The 18,233-nt window shown below is 45.0% G+C and overlaps 1 protein-coding gene across 2 annotated transcripts in view; it reads left to right on the forward strand.

Moving 5' to 3' along the window:
* The window catches only part of LOC144827366 (cytidine monophosphate-N-acetylneuraminic acid hydroxylase-like), a 537,565-nt gene that overhangs the window by 169,874 nt on the left and 349,458 nt on the right, over positions 1–18,233 (forward strand). The gene's annotated exons all lie outside the window — the stretch shown is intronic.

An 18,233-nucleotide genomic window follows, 5' to 3' on the forward strand; every position in this document is an offset into this window, starting at 1 on the left:
AGACATTTTCTGATCGAAACGTGGATAGAAGATAGAATCAGGCATGGTTTTGGTTCTTCTGTAAATTTCGAATTTGACTCCAAAGATGTTATAAGATCTGTTAGATATCTCCAGAGCTTTGACGTCAGAGAATCTACAGCAAGAGATAAGACATAGAAGAGTAGCAAGCTTGATGGAAAGGGACTTCCTATTCAGAAGGAAGTTATCTGACCATGAATTAAAAAGGTCCAATATTACGTTTACATCCCAGAGGGTTTCATATTTGGCTTTAGGAGGCCTTCTTAGCCAAATGCTTTTCATTACTCTGCAAACAATGGAATTTTTAGCTACCGTTTTCACATTGACGAGTATGTGGCCAGCGGAGATAGCCGATCTATAAAAATTGATAGATCTATAGCTTAAACCCTTATCAAATTGTTGGGCCAAAAAGTTAACTACGTCAACAATACATGCCTGTAAGGAATCCAAGTTCCTTTCCAGGCACTAACAAACCCAGCATTTCCAGATGTTGTCTTATCTGTAGTGAGTACTTTGGGCCCAAGACTCTCTGAGAAGTGTTGCAGCTGATGACGAAAGCCCTGAGATTTCGTTGGATCTCTTGACACTTTCCAAGCAAGAAGGTTCAAACTCCCTGTTTTGCGTAGGGGGTGAAACTCTCAGTTTACATCTGTTAGGAGATTCTCTTGTGTAGGGATTAGGAAGGGGGGCTTGCATGCAAGTTTCAGAGTGGTGGGGAACCATGCCTGAGAGGGCCAGAACAGAGTTATCAGGACAAGGGAGCACTGGTCTTGTCTCACTTTCTGTAAGACCCTTTGAATCATGGCAAAGGGAGGGAAGGTATAAGCATTGATTCCTGAACAAGGTTGTAGACAAGAGTTGACTGCAAGGGCACCGGGATCGGACATCCAGCTGAAGTATTTCTCGAGTTGTGACTTTAGTCTGCTCGCAAACAGGTCTATCTCTAGTGTGCCCCAGATCCTGTTCAGGGTTCTGAAAATGAAAACATTGAGTTTCCAGTCACTGTGATCTAACAGGAATCTGGAATTCCAATCGGCAGAGATGTTTGACTTTCTGGGAAAAGATTCTGCTTTGAGTGCAATTTTGTGTTCCAGACAGAACATCCAAAGTCTCCTGGCTAGATTGGATAGGGCGGCCTCTAGGTTGTCTAGCCACCAGGTTGATTCCGATTGGGCTTCCTGGTCCAGGGTAATCCGGTCTTCGTAACAGAGACCAGATCTTAGGGCTTTTTCTTTTATCCTTTGTAGGGCCCGATAGTTCAGGGGTCCAGGAAAAATCGCCTGAATAGAGGAGGAGAGAAGGCCGAGAAGTCTGGCCAGTTCCCTCAGAGGAAGGTCTTGTTCTTGTATCTCAAGACGTGTCTTATTTCTTTCTTGATCTTTGTTATTTTGGCAGAAGGGAGAAGGAGAAGGCACTTGGAGGTATCTACGGTGAAACCGAGGAATTCCAGAGATTTGGAGGGAGTCAGGATAGATTTTTCTTTGTTTATAATGAATCCTTCATTCTCTAGAAGGTCCACTACGGTTTTCAGGTCTTGAAGTATTTGTGGAAGGTCCTAAGACATTAGCAGAATGTCGTCGAGATATATGATAAGGCAGACACCTCTTTCTCTTAGGAAAGAAGCAATTGTTCTCATGACCTTGGTAAAACACCAAGAGGCAGAAGAGAGCCTGAAGGGGAGGGCCTGGAAATGATAAAGATGATTTTTCCACATAAATTGGAGGAAAGGTTGGGAATTTGGGCCATAGGAAGGGTGAAATATGCGTTCTTGATATCCAGTTTGACCAACCAATCTCCTTCCAAGAGAAGGTCTCTCAAGAGATGGATACCCTCCATCTTGAAAGGTCTGTACACTAGGTATTTATTGAGTTGTTTTAAGTTTATTACAGGTCTCCAACCTTTCCCTTTTTTCTCCACGAGAAATAACGTACTTATAAATGTTAAAGTATCCAAGGGGACCTCTATTATTGCGCCTTTTTGGAGCATGGAAGATATCTCCTCTTCTACAATCTTTTGTTTGTCTTGAGAGAGAGGCATGTGTCTTGGAAAAGAGGGCTGTGTGGGTATATGTACGAAATAAACCCCTTGATAGCTTCAGGGCCCATGGATCCTGAGTTATTAACTTCGAATTTTAGAAAAAATGTTTGAGTCTGCCTCCCACCTTTAATGGGAAAGAGGGGAGGGACAATTACTTGGTGGGTTTGAGCTGAATGAGCCACGAGATCTAAATCCTCTCGAACATGTTCCTTTCCCAAATTGCGGGTAGAAGGTAGGGGTGTGAAATTGCTGGTATCTATGTCCGAAGCCACGTGATCTTTGATAGGGCCTCTGGTTGAAGCGGCCGGAAGAAAGGCCCCTTCTTCCGGCCCGACCAAAAAGGTTATTGTTAAAAATCTTTTTCATATTTTGCTGGGCCTTGTCTAGGGCTGTAAAAATTGAGACATATTTGCCAAGCGACTTGATAAGGTCTTCACCGAAAAGGAGGACTTTAGGGTTATGAGAGGGTTCTTTGTCAGCCATGTCACTCAGCTTGGTTATTGATTTTAGTAAGAATTATTCTACGCCTCTCGGCATTAAGATTAGCGTTGGTGTTGCCTAAGAGAATTAGGGCTCTCTGGCTCAAGCCTCGTATCAATTCAGTGCTGAGGGGTGTGGCTCTCCTCTGCTGAGTCTAGAATTCTGGCAGGGGGACCCAGGACGTCAAGAATACCTGACCGAGGTTAAAGAGAAATTTTATGAGGACGGGCTCAAAGTTAGGGGTTTGACAGGTTTTTTCATCGATGGAAGGTCTGGAGCATTCTGTTCTCAGGATATTCCTTGTTTCCCTCTCAAGGAGGTTACTAAGCCATTTTTTTAATACATTTTGCGACGTGGTCTTGGGCCCACTATTCTGAGGCTTTAGGAGGTTTAAGGTTAAGTGGTGAGAACATTTCTACCCCTAAGGGATCAATGATATTATCTTTAGAGGATGTGGGAACTTCCTCCTCATTTTTATAAAAATCATCATCCTCTTCATCTAAATGTATGACGTACTCGTCGGGCGCGTCTGATTAATCATTATCGTTAAAAAATCATCTCCCATGTTATTTTGAGCACTATTACATTTTGTGCCGCTAGGGACACCCATAAAATTTGTGCCGCTATGGGCACCCACATTAGTTTTGCAACTAAGGACACCCATGGAGTTCGAGGTGCGGGGACCTCCAGTAAGTGTTGAGGTGCTAAGACCTACCAGGTTTTAGGAGGAACTAGGACCTCCTAGTGTGATTATAGGGTTATTATTATCAAAATGTTTGCTTTTATGGTTCTCTTACCCCTTAGAACAGATGTGCCGTCAATAATAATATCGCTACTCTCATCCTCTTGAGTAGGGAGTGGTCTCTTGGAGGGGATGACCTGGTTTAAGGTTTCCATCATACATGTCCTCATCTCCCTTTCCAACATTTTCCTAAATGTTTCTGTGTCAATGTTAGGGGTAGTGGCGCTAGCCTCATCTGAATCATAGTCAGACAATATGCCACTAAGATAATATATTGGAGTAGAGGATTGGGGAGAGAGGGCATAGTAGGGGGACAGCTGAGATGCCTTTAAATATATATATTAAAGAGAGAGAGGGTCTGTTTAGCTGCCCAATGGAAATTTCTCCCTATAATTTCCTTTTAATATTTTTTTATTTTTATTTTGGTAATTATTATTAAAGGCTTCAATCTCTCTTTTTTTTTGGTGATAAATCCAAGGCAACACGAGTAGTAAAAAGTGGGGCCCTTAAAAGCAGAAATAGGAGTTGCGGTGAACAGCTGCTAACAAAACCGGCTTGCGGTGAAGACATGATCGTCAACTGACAATTGCGAGCCTGGTTGCCATGGGGATGCTCGAAAGCAATCATCCAAGGTCCAGGATCAGCCGAGGAAGTAGAGGAAAGACCCTTGGCAGCCCTAGCAAGTGACGCGCTTAAAACAGACTTAAGACAGACTTAGGACAAACTTAAGACAGACTTAAGACAGACTTAAGACAAACTTAAGACAAAATCCTAACTTAAGTCTGTCTTAAGTCTGTCTTAAGTTTGTCTTAAGTCAAACTTAAGACAAAATCCTAACTTTACTACTACTAAATGCCTTCTGTGAATACCAAAAGTAGTAAGTTTAGGATTTTGTCTTAAGTTAGTTCTGTGAATCGGGCCCCATGTATTCTTGTATGAGCAGCATAGTGAGGGATTGCCCAATTTCATCTGGGGAGGATGATGCTTTATTGTGCCTCTTCTCCTGCGGTGTGATGTGTCCATATATCAGACACCATGGAGTCCTTAGAGGGTATGCCCTTCACCATTATGTCTCTTTTACTCATGAGAAAGCGGCGGCAGAGAGTTCTAGCTCAAGGTTCGGTAAGAGATATGTAGCCTTGAGGTATTTCCCGTCTAGCGAGCACGTAATGTCTTGGTTGCTCAAGAGTGTCGAGGCATAATGAGGAGGCTAGTACCAGGTGGTTTTGATTGCTTGGGACCTGTGGGTTTGTCTCCAATCATTGGGCTTTTAGAGGAAAGGGTAGTAAACATATGGATGCTCGCCGGGGGGGGGGGGGCTAACCAAGTGTAGGGAGTGTCTACTACAGTTCGACAGTGTGTCCCGAGTGTGAGCCACAGCAGTGCATTAGAGTGAAGCTCTGGGTCCATCTAGAGTGTGCACTGGGTGTCTATTTGGTCTGTGGCACTCATCATGAAGTCTATTTTGATTCCCCAAGCATCATCTGTTGACTTCCCACCTGTTGCTGAAGTTTGTTTTAGGGAGGTCTTATTTTGTGATGAAATGGTTTGGCATGGGCCATTCAGGTGGACTGGGGGGGAAATACCCGCCGCACAGGGTCCCAGACAACACTCCGGAAACTCACTCTAGTCACAGATGGCAGATCAATCGTGCCAAGCAGTGGCTGGGGTCCCGCAATCAAAGTGCATCTATGAGCCTGGGCTGTACTCATCGGGAGGCCAACTGTTGTGCTGCAACTAGGTGACAAGGTCCAGTATAGGCTCCCAGGGAGTTGTAAACAGGCCTCTGCAAGGAAGTTTGGGGCTGAGAGTCCTGCCACCCCTCCACTTTCCACAACACTGCTGTTCTGGTGGGCTCGCCGGCTGCACCCTGGGAGTGCTAGGCAAACATGAAGACAAATTGCTTCTTCTGCCCTCTCTGGGTGTTAAGGTTCTCGGGTAGCTGGTCTGGTGTGCTGGGTAATGGGTGGAGCCGTAAGTGCTTGTGGCTCAGCTGACACCCCTCGGGCACCAGTTGCAGGAAGTCATCGTGTGGCTCTGGGGGCCCACACACTGGCAGCAGATCATCCACAGACCCACTCTTTGGGCCAACCAATCAGGGAGACCATCCTATGTGTCAACTAACTTTCAAGTCAAGGTTGGCATGCTGGGAAGGCACAGCCAGGCCCCACCCAGATGCGGCAGGGAACTCCCGAGCTGAGGATCACATCCCTTCCTTCCCCGCTCTGCAGCCGCTCCACTGGGACAGCTGGTGTTACCTGAGGTGAGTTGGATGGCTCTTGAGTTGGACAGCTTCCCAATCCTGCTTTGGGTGTCGGGTGTTTCAACACCGTCTCTGCCACCTGCAGGGAGGAGGTGGCATACATTCACCACCATCTCCCAGAGTGTTAGGTTGGTCCCGACAGTCCACAAGCCTAGGACTAGGGCTAGGACTCCACTTTTGGGGGTGCCACGTGGCGAGGAGCTCAGCTGATCTGCAGCCTACTCCATGCCTGGCTAGGCCACAGCCCTCGTGAATGGTCCATTTAATATAGCTGACCTTCCATGTGGGTGGTGGTCTAGATCTTCACTCTTGCAAATCCAATTATATTAGTTGAGATGGCAGTGTACATTTGATATACATATTTCTATTCTTTTTCAACATACCTCTTGACTAGCATCACAAAAGAGCAATCAGAGCAATCAAAAGAAGCGAGGCTGATGCAATGAGATATTTACAGCATCATTGTACCAGCTGGTTGTGCTTACATGTGCATGGCTAAATCATTTGTTTTATTTGTTTTTTTACATCATGCGCAAAAAATGCATTAACATACTGGCTGAGAGTGCTGTATAAACCTAATATAAGTAGGGGCTCCCTGAATGAGATGCAGGGCAGACCAGCAGGGGAAAGAGTATCGGAGATCAAGAAAAGAAAGTCTGCCCCATGTATTTAGATTAAAGGCTCTTATAGAGTCCAAAAATATTGTTCAATGAACACAACTTTGAGCTCACTTTCAATCAGGGCCATTCACTGAGGATTCGGACACAAAATACAAAAATATATTATTTTATTTTTATAAATATTTTTCTCAGAAGCATAATAGTACAAAAATAACAATAATTCAATCACATAGAACGCCCCAGGTCTCCCATTCATTCTTCATTCTTCATCACAGACACATTCTACTAAACTCTCATCACCCATTCCAACATTCATATTCTATTCATACATTCCAAAGCACTTCAGTACGCATCGTACACTGATACACTGAAGTTGTCCTGCGACATCCACTCAGCGACCCCGCCCACGAAGCTACGTCTGTTCTATAACATCTTATGCAGACAAAGCCTCATATCCTGGGACTCGTTTATGAACATTTCTGCCTAATGGAGCATTTCTTTCCTGAACAACGCGATCTTCATTTACATCATCCTCGAAAGTGTGCCAGACTGTTTCATGTTACCCCCTCTATGAGAGTGGCCGCTTTCCTGATTTCTTGTTGCCCCTGCTTGTTTCCTATCGTATACATGCCCTGATGAAGGTGCGGCCGTAGATCGGGCCTAGCACTGAAAAGCGCGTTGGCGTGGTTACGTTCTGCCCTGCTATTACCATCGTCTTTTTCCCCCAGCGAGTCGCTGAGTGGATGTCGCAGGACAACTTCAGTGTATCAGTGTACGATGCGTACTGAAGTGCTTTGGAATGTATGAATAGAATATGAATGTTGGAATGGGTGATGAGAGTTTAGTAGAATGTGTCTCTGATGAAGAATGAAGAATGAATGGGAGACCTGGGCGTCTTATTTAATTCCATGTGATTGAATTATTGTTATTTTTGTACTATTATGCTTCTGAGAAAAATATTTATAAAAATAAAATAATATATTTTTGTATTTTGTGTCCGAATCCTCAGTGAATGGCCCTGATTGAAAGTGAGATCAAAGTTGTGTTCATTGAACAATATTTTTGGACTCTATAAGAGCCTTTAATCTAAATACATGGGGCAGACTTTCTTTTCTTGATCTCTGAGAGTGCTGCATACAATGGGATGAATCGCATTAGCTGTACAGTGCTGTTACCACAAGTACAAACGTTCAAGTGACACAACGTTGTGACATACATTACCTGTTCAAACCAACCCTCTAGGACACATCAAGGACAAGTGGGCAGTAAGGGGGCTCCAAATATATCTGGCTCTTGAGGGCATCGGTAATTTTTCGGCAAACAGTTCAAATTGTTCCCTGCAATATATCATATCCTTGAGTCACTGTCTTTTAGTTGGTGCACCTTGTTTGCCTCAATGTATTGCCACTCTCTGTTTTGCCAGCAGCAGAACCACTGCCGCAAGCTTACGATTAGCTAATTGGAAATCTTTGACTAGTACAAGGAAAACCATCCAGGAGTTGTGCCTCACTGGTTCCATTTATATATCTGTCAGGGCGTTCACAACTTGTGCCGAGAATTGCCGGATGGGAGCGGATAGGCAAACTAGATGTATGAAAGCCACTTCCAGTGCTCCACATCGCAAACAGGTTGCATCCCCCCTCAGACCATATTTAAACAGTTTGACAGGCGTAAAATAAATTTGCTGTAGATACTTAGAGTGAATAATGTGTAAATTAAAATTGAGTGTGAGCATGCCTGTAAGTGTGCAACAAAATGCCCAGTCCATCAGGTTTAATGGCATATCAAGTATGGCATTCAACTTCTCAAGTGTTCGTCTGTCACTTTTTGCAGCACAAAACAATTTAGTAATAGGACTCCTGCATGTTGTTTTGGAGGGTAGCGGATTGTAGTGCACAAAGTGTAGGGGGATTCCCAGGGAATTAGGGATATAGCTCTCTAATGGCGGCCTGAAGGCAGTATTATGTGAATGTGAACAGTGGGGTTTGATGCTCCCTGCGTTAAATTTCAGCCAAAGTAATGAAATTCCCTCCAGGGTAAGCGTCACATTAGGTGGTAGATTAGGATGGCGGACGGACTTGCGTCCGTCCGCCACCCCCGAGGTGGAGGGACCGACCGCAGGGGCAGCGGCGGTCCCTCCGTAGCAATTAGGATGTGACCGCAACCCTGGCGGTCACATCCCGTATATTTTACATTGCGGCGGGTGCTGCTTTGAGCAGCACCCGCCGCAATGTAAAATATGCATGTTTCACTTTGGCATGCACAACTTGGCAGGCACCGCGTGGTGCCTGCCACCTTGTGCATGCCAAAGCAGGGGGGTACCATAGATACCCCCCATGTGCACCCCCCACCCCCCAACACCCTGGGGGCCCGCAACGGGCCCGAAAACACAAAAGACCACATGCTTTTCCGCGGTGGAAAAGCCGCCGTGGAAAAACATGTTTCTGCCTGCAACCTAATATGGCTGGCGGTGTCTTGCAGACACCGCCACCATATTTGCGTGCATACACCGCGGATCAGCAGCGGACGGACTTGCCATCCTCCGCTGATCCCACCGGCATCCTAATGTCGCGGTGGGTGTTTGAAATGTCCGCGGTGGGGAATCCGCATCCTCTGTGCCGGCGGTGGCTTCCACCGGCCCGGAGGATGTGGATTCACCACCAACATAATCGACCCTTTCGTTTTTAACCCTCACTTCTCAAGTATGCCTAGTGCTTTATCCTACTGAGTGACTGATATGGCTGGGTGGAACAGATGGGGAAGTGCAGGAGCATATACAGGTTCTTTTTTTGCTCATGCCCTAAGTGCCTGCCAGGCCCTCATGGTGAAGTGAATGGTATTAATATCCAACCAAGATGTATCCACACATCTGTGTGATAGAATGGCTTTGAGCAGGATGGAATTTGCATCATCATGTTCTACCGCAAGGTGAGGTGTGTATTCGTGGGGATGGTATGAATAGTGTGCAAACTGGGCTTAGGCACACAGATCATATAATTGCCAATCTGGTGTGCCAAAGCCCCGGCATATATGGGAGTGTGAGCGTGTCCCAACTAATCCTGTGTTGTATCCCCACCCATGCCAATGTTTTCATATGTAACCAGAGTGTTTTGAAAAAGTGCTGCAGCAGGACAATAGGAATTTTAATAAATAGGTAAAGGAATTTGGGTGGCACTACCATTTTCATGACAGATATTGTGCCTGCCAATGACAATGGCAGCTTGGACCACCTGTGCCTTTTTCCTCCAACTTTGAGACAGTCCTGCCATAGTTAAAGCGAATTACCAGTTCCAGATCTCTGTGTTTCCATATACCCAAATATTTAACAGGGTCTGTGCTCCACACACGGGGGAAGTCCAGCAGGTGCGATCTTGTATTCGGAGTCAGAGTGAATATGACTGATTTTGACCAGTTAATGCTTAGGCCTGAATATCACTTGATGCAAAAATATTCCCGTATTACTGGTGATAAATGTGTGGTAGGGTTTCTGACTTATTATATCATGTCATCCGCATACAGGGAGATACACAGGGGTCTCAGTCGGAATTGCAATGTAGCAGCTGCATGCCACTGACAGATAACTTATGTTGGTGCTTCCAGAGTGAGTGCAAATAATTTCATTGATGGAAAGCATCCCTGCAGTGTGCCCCTGTGGATGCGCAGCACCTCAGATGTGTTGCCATTAACACACACCCGAGCCACCTGGTTAGTTTATAGTAGACTAATCCACCACACAAATTTCTGAGGGATCCAGATGCAGTTCAGAATTGCAAAAATGTATTTCTACTCGATGAAATAAAAGGCTTTAGCGGCATCCAAAAGGACTACTGCCTCCTTCAGAGAGTGGTTTGGTTGGTGGAGTAACTCGAAGAGGATGCACAGACGCTTTATCAGGTTTTAGTAATGCAATAATTAAGGCTTCCTTGAGGGAAGGGTGCAAAGTCAGTTTAGCATACGCCTCTTCGTATACCGCATGGTGATATGATGCCAAAATGTCCACAAACTCCTTGTAAAATTCACTGTCAAGCCATCCATTCCCAGAGCTTTGCCATAGGGGAGCGAGCATATGGTATCCTTAACCTTTTCAACCATAATAGCCTGTACCAGATACTAACCAAGGAAGAGCCCTTCTAGGGCTGTATCATCCAGGTATTAAGCTATCTCTGCCTCTGAAGCAAAGATTTGGGTATTATATAGAAGTGTATAGACGTCCATGTAGGCGGACAGAATGACAAGTGTATCATAGTGTTCTGTGTCCAAGGGGAAGTTATATTTACAATGTGTGTACATGACCAGGATTTCTTCAGCTTGGCAGCCAAACTGCATCCCAGGCACCCTCCAACTCCATACGCTCTCATGACATGGTGCTTAGACAAGTGACATTGTTCCTATGTTGCCATCTCATTAAATTTCGTGATTTGCTCCTGAATGACAGTGAGGTTACTAGGGCAAGGAGTGGTATCATCATCACGTTCAATGGACTGCAGCAGGTATTCTATACTCGGCAATAGCGTGTTTATTGCCTTCAAGATGCCTCCCTGTGTGCCAATACAAAGATCCCTGATTGCGGCTTTAAATACATCCCAAAGTGTGTCTGCCCCTTCCCCAGAGTCAATTTTTTCAAAGTATTCAATAATAGCCAAACTGAGCTCCTCTCGGAAAACTGGGTCCAGTAGCGCTGTCGCTTGGAATTTGCATGTGAATTATGTGGGGGCATGTGTGGGAACTTAAACTAAAAACTTCACCGGCACAAAAAGGAACCAGAGTTGCTGGTTAGTGGCTCCCACAGTTGGCAGCAACAACAACTTGGTGGAACACATTAGGGACAACCTGCTCTGAAGACGCCAGTTGGCACTGGATGGTAGTTATGCTGGCTCCAGTGTCACTTAGAGCCTCCACACTTTGCCCAGTAATGGCGACCCACTGCTTGTACTTCCTGGTATTACTAAGAATGTGGGTTCTCTGCACCATCTGACCATCACCCAGGGACACTAGGATAACCTCAACTCAGTCCCCACCAATAGCTGGACTAACTCCTCCCTACGCATGATACCGAGCAGCCCCAGTGACTGCCCATCAGTGGGGGACTGTGCCCAGAGTGGGCTAAAGAACAGTGATGGATTAAACCCAGATCTGTTGACTGGGTGTGAGTGTTTGATTGGTTCAGATGCTCCGTCCATCACCACCCCCTTGTGTACCGCTTTGTTTGCCATAAGTTGGCAGGGTATGCTCAGACGTGAGTCCCTTGCTCACTTTGCCACTGGATTCAAGCAAGCCTGGCTGAAGACGGCTGAAATGCCAGAAACCAGTCCTAGTAAGCTTGTTTCCGGTCCAGGGAAGGCATGGCTTGGCAGTTCGGGCTGGACTGTTCCCATGAGGCACAGGGTCAGACTGATTTGCATATGGCCATGTCTGAACTGGGGTGGCAGAGTGGGCTAAAGAACGGTGATGGATTAAACCCAGAACAGTTGACTGGGTGTGAGTGTTTGATTGGTTCAGATGCTCCGTCCATCACCACCCCCTTTTGTTCCGCTTTGTTTGCCATAAGTTGGCAGGGTATGCTCAGACGTGAGTCCCTTGCTCACTTTGCCACTGGATTCAAGTAAGCCTGGCTGAAGACGGCTGAAATGCCAGAAACCGGTCCTAGGAAGCTTGTTTCCAGTCCAGGGAAGGCATGGCTTGGCAGTTCGGGCTGGACTGTTCCCATGAGGCACAGGGTCAGACTGATTTGCATATGGCCATGTCTGAACTGGGGTGGCAGAGTGGGCTAAAGAACGGTGATGGATTAAACCCAGATCTGTTGACTGGGTGTGAGTGTTTGATTGGTTCAGATGCTCCGTCCATCACCACCCCCTTTTGTACCATTTGGGATACTTGGCACTCCCCTTGTAGTGTCCTTCTTGTTGACACTCATACCACTTAGGTGGTGCCTTCCCTGCAAATTTATTGTCAGGGACCCACTTCCTTTTCTCTTCAGCAGGGGGATGGGAATCCTGACCAGTGGAACTAGTTTGGGCCCTTTGAAGAACTCCTTGCTTTTGTTTTTGTCTACCTCTCCTTCTTCCGGTGAGGACCCTGCCAACCTTGTGGTGATGCCCCAGATACTTTCTTATGAACCCTGGTGCTGACCCACAGGTGCACAGCCCCATATAATCTTTAACAGCACTGCCCTTCCCCAAACCATACAGTGCCTTGCAAAAAGAATCAACACAATCCACCCAGATCTGTAGGAGTAGTTTCACACTGTCCCTAAACTGCTGCCCGTACTTCTCTGGGGTCAAACCCTATTTCCTGATTAGGGCTTCCTTCCTAGAGAGACATCTCATTCTGTCACTCCCCTCTAGGGCCAGTAGGTTGTCCCTCCCCTCAGTAGGAATATGCTTCTACAGACTAGACCCCAATCCTCCTCAGGGATCTTGTGTATCTGCAAAGCAATCTCATAGGCCTCAAACCATCTATCTATGTCTCTCCTTCTCCATATTCAGGCACCAGACCCTTGGGAATGTGTACTCTCTTGTCAGAGGACAATGATAAAATGTTGCCACCACATTAGCTGGACTCAGTCCTCCAGCTCCAGTCCAGCTATCTCAGACTCCTCTCAAGTGCCAAACACTCCACTGTAATCGTCTCCTCTATTTTGAGCTTAACCAGCTCTAATTTTAAATTTCCTCTCCTCTCTCCTGGCCTCCAACTCCTTTAGCGACAGGCCTCTGGATAATATACTGCTCCCAGCCCTGATAGGACCCACTGCTCCTGGCAGTATGTTGACCCTCTGCCACAAAGGCATCCCAGATTCTCCAGTGAATCCTGGTCTTGCTCCTCATCATCCAGTTCCTCCTCTTCCTCCTACTCTTCCTCTTCCTCCCCCTCATCTGGGGTCACAGGTACTGCACCACAAGCTTTTATACAGGCCCTCAGTGCTTTTTGTAGCCTTACCTTCCTGGGGAAGCCTTTAGTAGAAAGTCCAAGCCCCTTGCAGAAGCCCTTGAGCTGGGCCACAGTGTACGTCTCCAGCGTGGACAGTTTGAAATACATTTCTGCAGGTGCAATGCTGTTTCTCCAGACAGAGACATGATTTTGGAAAATAAATTTAAATGCAAATCAGGGAGAATATAACAAGGTTCGAATTGGTGTGAGATATGGATAGTAGTGTACACCAATCACTGTATGTACTGCACAAACACAAGCCCTTTCATCAATGTTGGAAATTGGGTTTCTGGTTGGCAGAGGTCTGCACCATGTCCAAGCAAGAACCACAATCCTAGTCAGAGTAAGTCAGAAACACACTTTAAATTAACCTATGCTCACCCTCTGGTAGCTAGGCACAGAGCAGTCAGGCTTAACTTAAGAGACAATGTGTAAAGTATTTGCCCAAACAACAAACAGTAGCACAGTGAAAACACCAGAAAAGAACTCTGCACCAGATTGGACAAATAGAGAATATGTTTATAAATAAAACAAGATCAACATGACAAAAGTCCAATCAGTAGAAGTTGAGATAAAGATTTTTAAATTGGAAAATAGCACTTAGAAGCAAATAGTGCTCGAAGACCACTGGACTGGGACAAAGTCAAGAGTTCAGGCCACCCACGACGGAGCACAGGCTGGCTACAGGACTGATGCAAGGCCCTCTGGGTAAGAGTACCTTAATTTTTGTCGCAAGCACGAGATGCAGGGCACAGCCTCACGATGCGTCGGTGATCTCTACGCTGTTGTGAGGTTGTGCTGGATGTCTCAATGCAACTGCAATGATGCGTCCCTTCAGTGAGCTAAGCACTGGTTCCAAAATTCAGCAGTTCTGAGCTTAATGCGCCTGGTTGACCCATGCTGGAGAGGCTATGCGTTCATCTTCTCTATGCAGTGGTGGCGATGCGGTAGTTGCGGAGGCCATGCGGCAGTTCCCAGTGCGATGCCCTGATCCGGTTCTGGCAACATCAGTGATGCCTTGATCCTGATACGAGAGAGGAGATGCATTGGTACCTATTGGTGCAACAGCATCAATGCACATATTCTGACAGATGCAGCACTTTAAACTCACTTCCAATGGCCCCTTTGCGGGTGCCCGTTGGGCATTCCAGCGCCGGCCCGATGAGGAGCATGCACAAATGATGAAGCATGACAGCTCTCGGGTGTGTGAGGGCACTTCCTCCATTTGGAGGTTATTCCAGAGTCCTGACCACCACTACTTCCCTTAGGAACTGCACACCCTTACATTTAAACTATTATTATAGGGGGGGAGGACGTGTGCTTGACCTATCCAAAAAACTCCCGGTTCCTCTTGTTTCAAGAACCCGAACTGTTATGTTAAGTTAAGTTATTCTTTAATGTATGATTACCTAAAATCATTAAAAATATATATTACTTTCATAATTAAAAAGCATTTGGTTGGTTAAACATAGCATCTAAAAGAGTTATAAAAGCAGCTGATGACTTTAACTTCAAAAATCAGTGCAATGTTTTTAGTGCATCTAATAGGTAAGACATGTTGCAAGATGATGCAGTGCTGATATTGCACGCCGACAGGAAGTGTAACTAGTGTATCATTTTGCTGTTGTTATTTTATTTTAATTTTTTTCTTGAATTTGGCATAAAGTCATTCCAGCTACAGCAAAAAACTTCCCGGCACGTGCAAGCTCCATTGGCACTGTGGTGGTATAGATAAACGTCAGAGCCTCCTTGCATGTTCTTACTTTGTTTTGAATAAACAATGTTCTTAGGTAAAGGCGCCTCGAGCTTAACAAAACTGGGCAACAACAGATGACATGCTCTGCAGATTCTGTATGATACTGGCACAAACGGCATCCACTGCTTCCTGTTGATGTTGTTTTCCAGTGTGCCCTGTACACCTGTAAGTTAGAAGACTGGTCCTCAAAACATTCTGAAGAGCTTAACTGCCCAGTCCTGCTTTCAGGTATTGTTGGCATAGAGTAGCTTTGTGTGAGTGAACAAGGCACTCTGCTCCACGAATGTCTATAATCTTTTCAATGTCCTGGTGTCTTGAAATGATCTTTCCCTGCTTCTTTAGCAGGTTTTTCAAGCTGGTTGTTGGCAGTTGGGCATCCATTAGGGAATCAGCTGGCAGGTACAGTGTGTTATTGACTGACACGAGATACCTTGCCCATCGGCTAGTGTTGTCGGTGAAGACTATTTGAAGTGCTTTCCTGAAAGTGCCTGGGCTTGCCTTAGTCACCTGATGATGGAATTTCACTATATCTTTCTTACATTCTATGTCCATTGTTGTTAAATTAAATTCTAGTCCAATCGATGTGCTCCTTGAAGGCCATGATGTGCAGGTGCTCCAATTTGTCGGTCAATAGGCCCGGGAAGGCAAGATGGCCGTAGCTCAGTGTTGGAATTAACTTGGCTTGCATTACTCGTCGTATGCCCAAAACTGGAAGTGTTTTTCTGGTGTTGAGAATGCTGACCTATCTTTGGTCCTTTCTGTCAAGGCAATCTGCCAGTACCCAGACATTAAGTGAAATTGTACTGAGGAACATGGCAGCTCAACGACGATCTATCATCAGCTCTGGGGCTGGGGTGTGCATCAGTCTTGGTGACCACATTGAGCCCACTGTAGTCTACACAGAACAGGAGTTTGGATGTGCACCTGGTGGGGCAGCCTTGGGAACCAACATCACTGGGCTGGACCAAGGACTGTTTGAGGGTTCAATACCCCTAATGCCAGCATCATAGGGCCAGATGCATCAAAGGGTTTTGCCCATTCTGTGTCTATGGGAAAATGTGTTCATGCATATGGCCCATAGAGCCTTCCCCTTTGATCCTGGTTCTCATTTTGTCACATAACCTGTAAATGTTGTTCTTCACCGGTATGCTGTCCCCAGTATCAATATCATGGGTGCATGTAGTGACTCTTGGGTAAGTGAGAACATAGAGGCAAACTGCCCCAGCAACTGTTAGCAGTCTCTCTGTTGATTTAGGGTCAAGGTAGGGGAGAGATTCACACCCTCCACTTGCCCATCTTGCTCCTTGGAAGAAAGGAGGTCATGTAGCGGTTCACTCTCCTGTTCCATCCCATCATCACTAACCAAGAGCATGGTAATCTCAGGCCTCTCAAAGTGGGGCTTGAGGTGATTGCCAAGAAGGACCCTTTAAGGGTTGCTGGGAGTTTTGAGGCCCACTAAGGAGGTGAGGTTACTCTTGCGCTACTTCACCTCATAAGGCCCATTCCAATAGTCTTGCATGGCCTGGGGCTCCACAGGCTCCATCACCCACACTTTTTGGCCAGGCTGAAACTCAACCAGAGTGGTATTCTAGTCATACCAGCATTTCATGTCTTCCTGGCTAGCTTCCAGATTCTCCTGGGAGAATTTCCGAAAGCGGGCTGTCTGGTTGCTGAAAGCCATCATGTAGCTAAATACATCCTGGGGTGGCTTCATGGGAGCTTGCTCACATTCCTCCTTCACCAAACTGAGAGGTCCTCTCACAGGGTGCCCATACAGAAGTTCAAAGGGGCTGAAGCCAACCCACTTATGTGGCTTTAGATTCTGTTACTCAGACTGTGAGCACTGGAGCACATTTGGCCGGATTCATGAAGGTAAATATACATGCGTATATTAACTCAGACATTCACTTACTTCTACGCCTAGGCATAACTTTCTACCTTTCTGATAATCACTATTTTTGAGTAGAGATTTACACTTATGTGTAGACGTACAAGTCTTCCTCCTATGTGTAGGCTTATAAGAATCCTCCTCAAGTTTAATGGTACTATTAGTAACTTTTCAACTTTTGGTAGATATTTCTGCTATTTAGGGATCTGCCTATGGGTAATATTAAGTTTATTATTCTTTAAAAAACATATATAGAAATATTCTATTGTATTGTAGAAATTCATAATGTAAATTAATTTGAACTAAATACAATTTTACAGTACATTAACTCATAAAATTAACTGTGTACTGGGTTTTAAATAATAATATAATTTAAATATATTGATTTAATTTCGTATATTAATTTCAAAACAATAAATAGAAAATGTTCATCCTCACTAAAAATAAATATTACATTTTATATCTGATAAACTTGGTTAAAAGTGATATATTTTATAAATGTAATACCATTTTAAATTTGGTTTGTTTACAAAAAAAATATATATTTTTTTATTGAGTGCATTATTAACCCTGTCGCTGAAAGGCCTTTTCCGCCGTGATATGCCTTTTTTGGGTGATTCATGGTAGTTCGCGCTTAGGCCCCCCATAACTTTTTGCCCACATAAGGTATCCGATGCTAAAATTGTGTCCTTTTTTCCTACATCCTGGGAATTCTGAAGGTACCCAGGGTTTTAATTAGCCAAAATACAGCTACATTTTGGGTTTTGGGGGAAAAATGGGAAAAAAGTGCTGCAGAAGAAAGCATCCCTTTTTTTCCCTGCAAATTGTATCAACAAAGGGCTTGTGGTGCTAAAATCACCATCTTCCCAGCCTTCAGGAACAGGCATATGTTTGTCAGAAAACCACATTTTCAAAACAGTTTTGCCATTTTACTGGGACATAGCCCATTTTTCCAATTTGTTGTGTGCTTTCAATCTCCTTTCAGTTAATGGTAGAAATTTGTGTGAAAGTAGTGGTGGACCCCGGAGAGCTATGCATTTTTCTGAAAAGTAGGCAACATTGTAAATTTAGCAAGGGGTCACTTGTGTAGCTCCTTTAAGGTGTTCCTCTAGAAAGAAATAGTAGAAATAAAGAATATTGAAATTGAGTTGAAAAAACAGCCATTTGTGCCTACGTTTTCACCTGTAACTTCTTCTAATTATGGCACATTTTCAAAAGAAATATACTGTTACATCCACTGAACCTTTCTGGTTGTGGGTATATATAGGGTTTGTAGGTTGTATCCAGAGCCAATAACTGAGCTGCACCTTGCAATGGTTTTTCATTATGTACTGGGTACACAGCAATTAATTTGGTAAACTATGAAGAGTGAAAAATAGGTTTCAGGGAAACCTATGTATTTACGAAATGGGAACAAAATATGAATTTTAGAAGCAGTGGTTATTTGCACATCACTGAATTTGTGTACACCCATACTATCATGTACGTTAGAGGGCATTTCT

Source organism: Lissotriton helveticus, chromosome 4_1 (genome assembly GCF_964261635.1).
Source record: "Lissotriton helveticus chromosome 4_1, aLisHel1.1, whole genome shotgun sequence".
In the NCBI taxonomy this organism is placed as follows: Eukaryota; Metazoa; Chordata; class Amphibia; order Caudata; family Salamandridae; genus Lissotriton; species Lissotriton helveticus.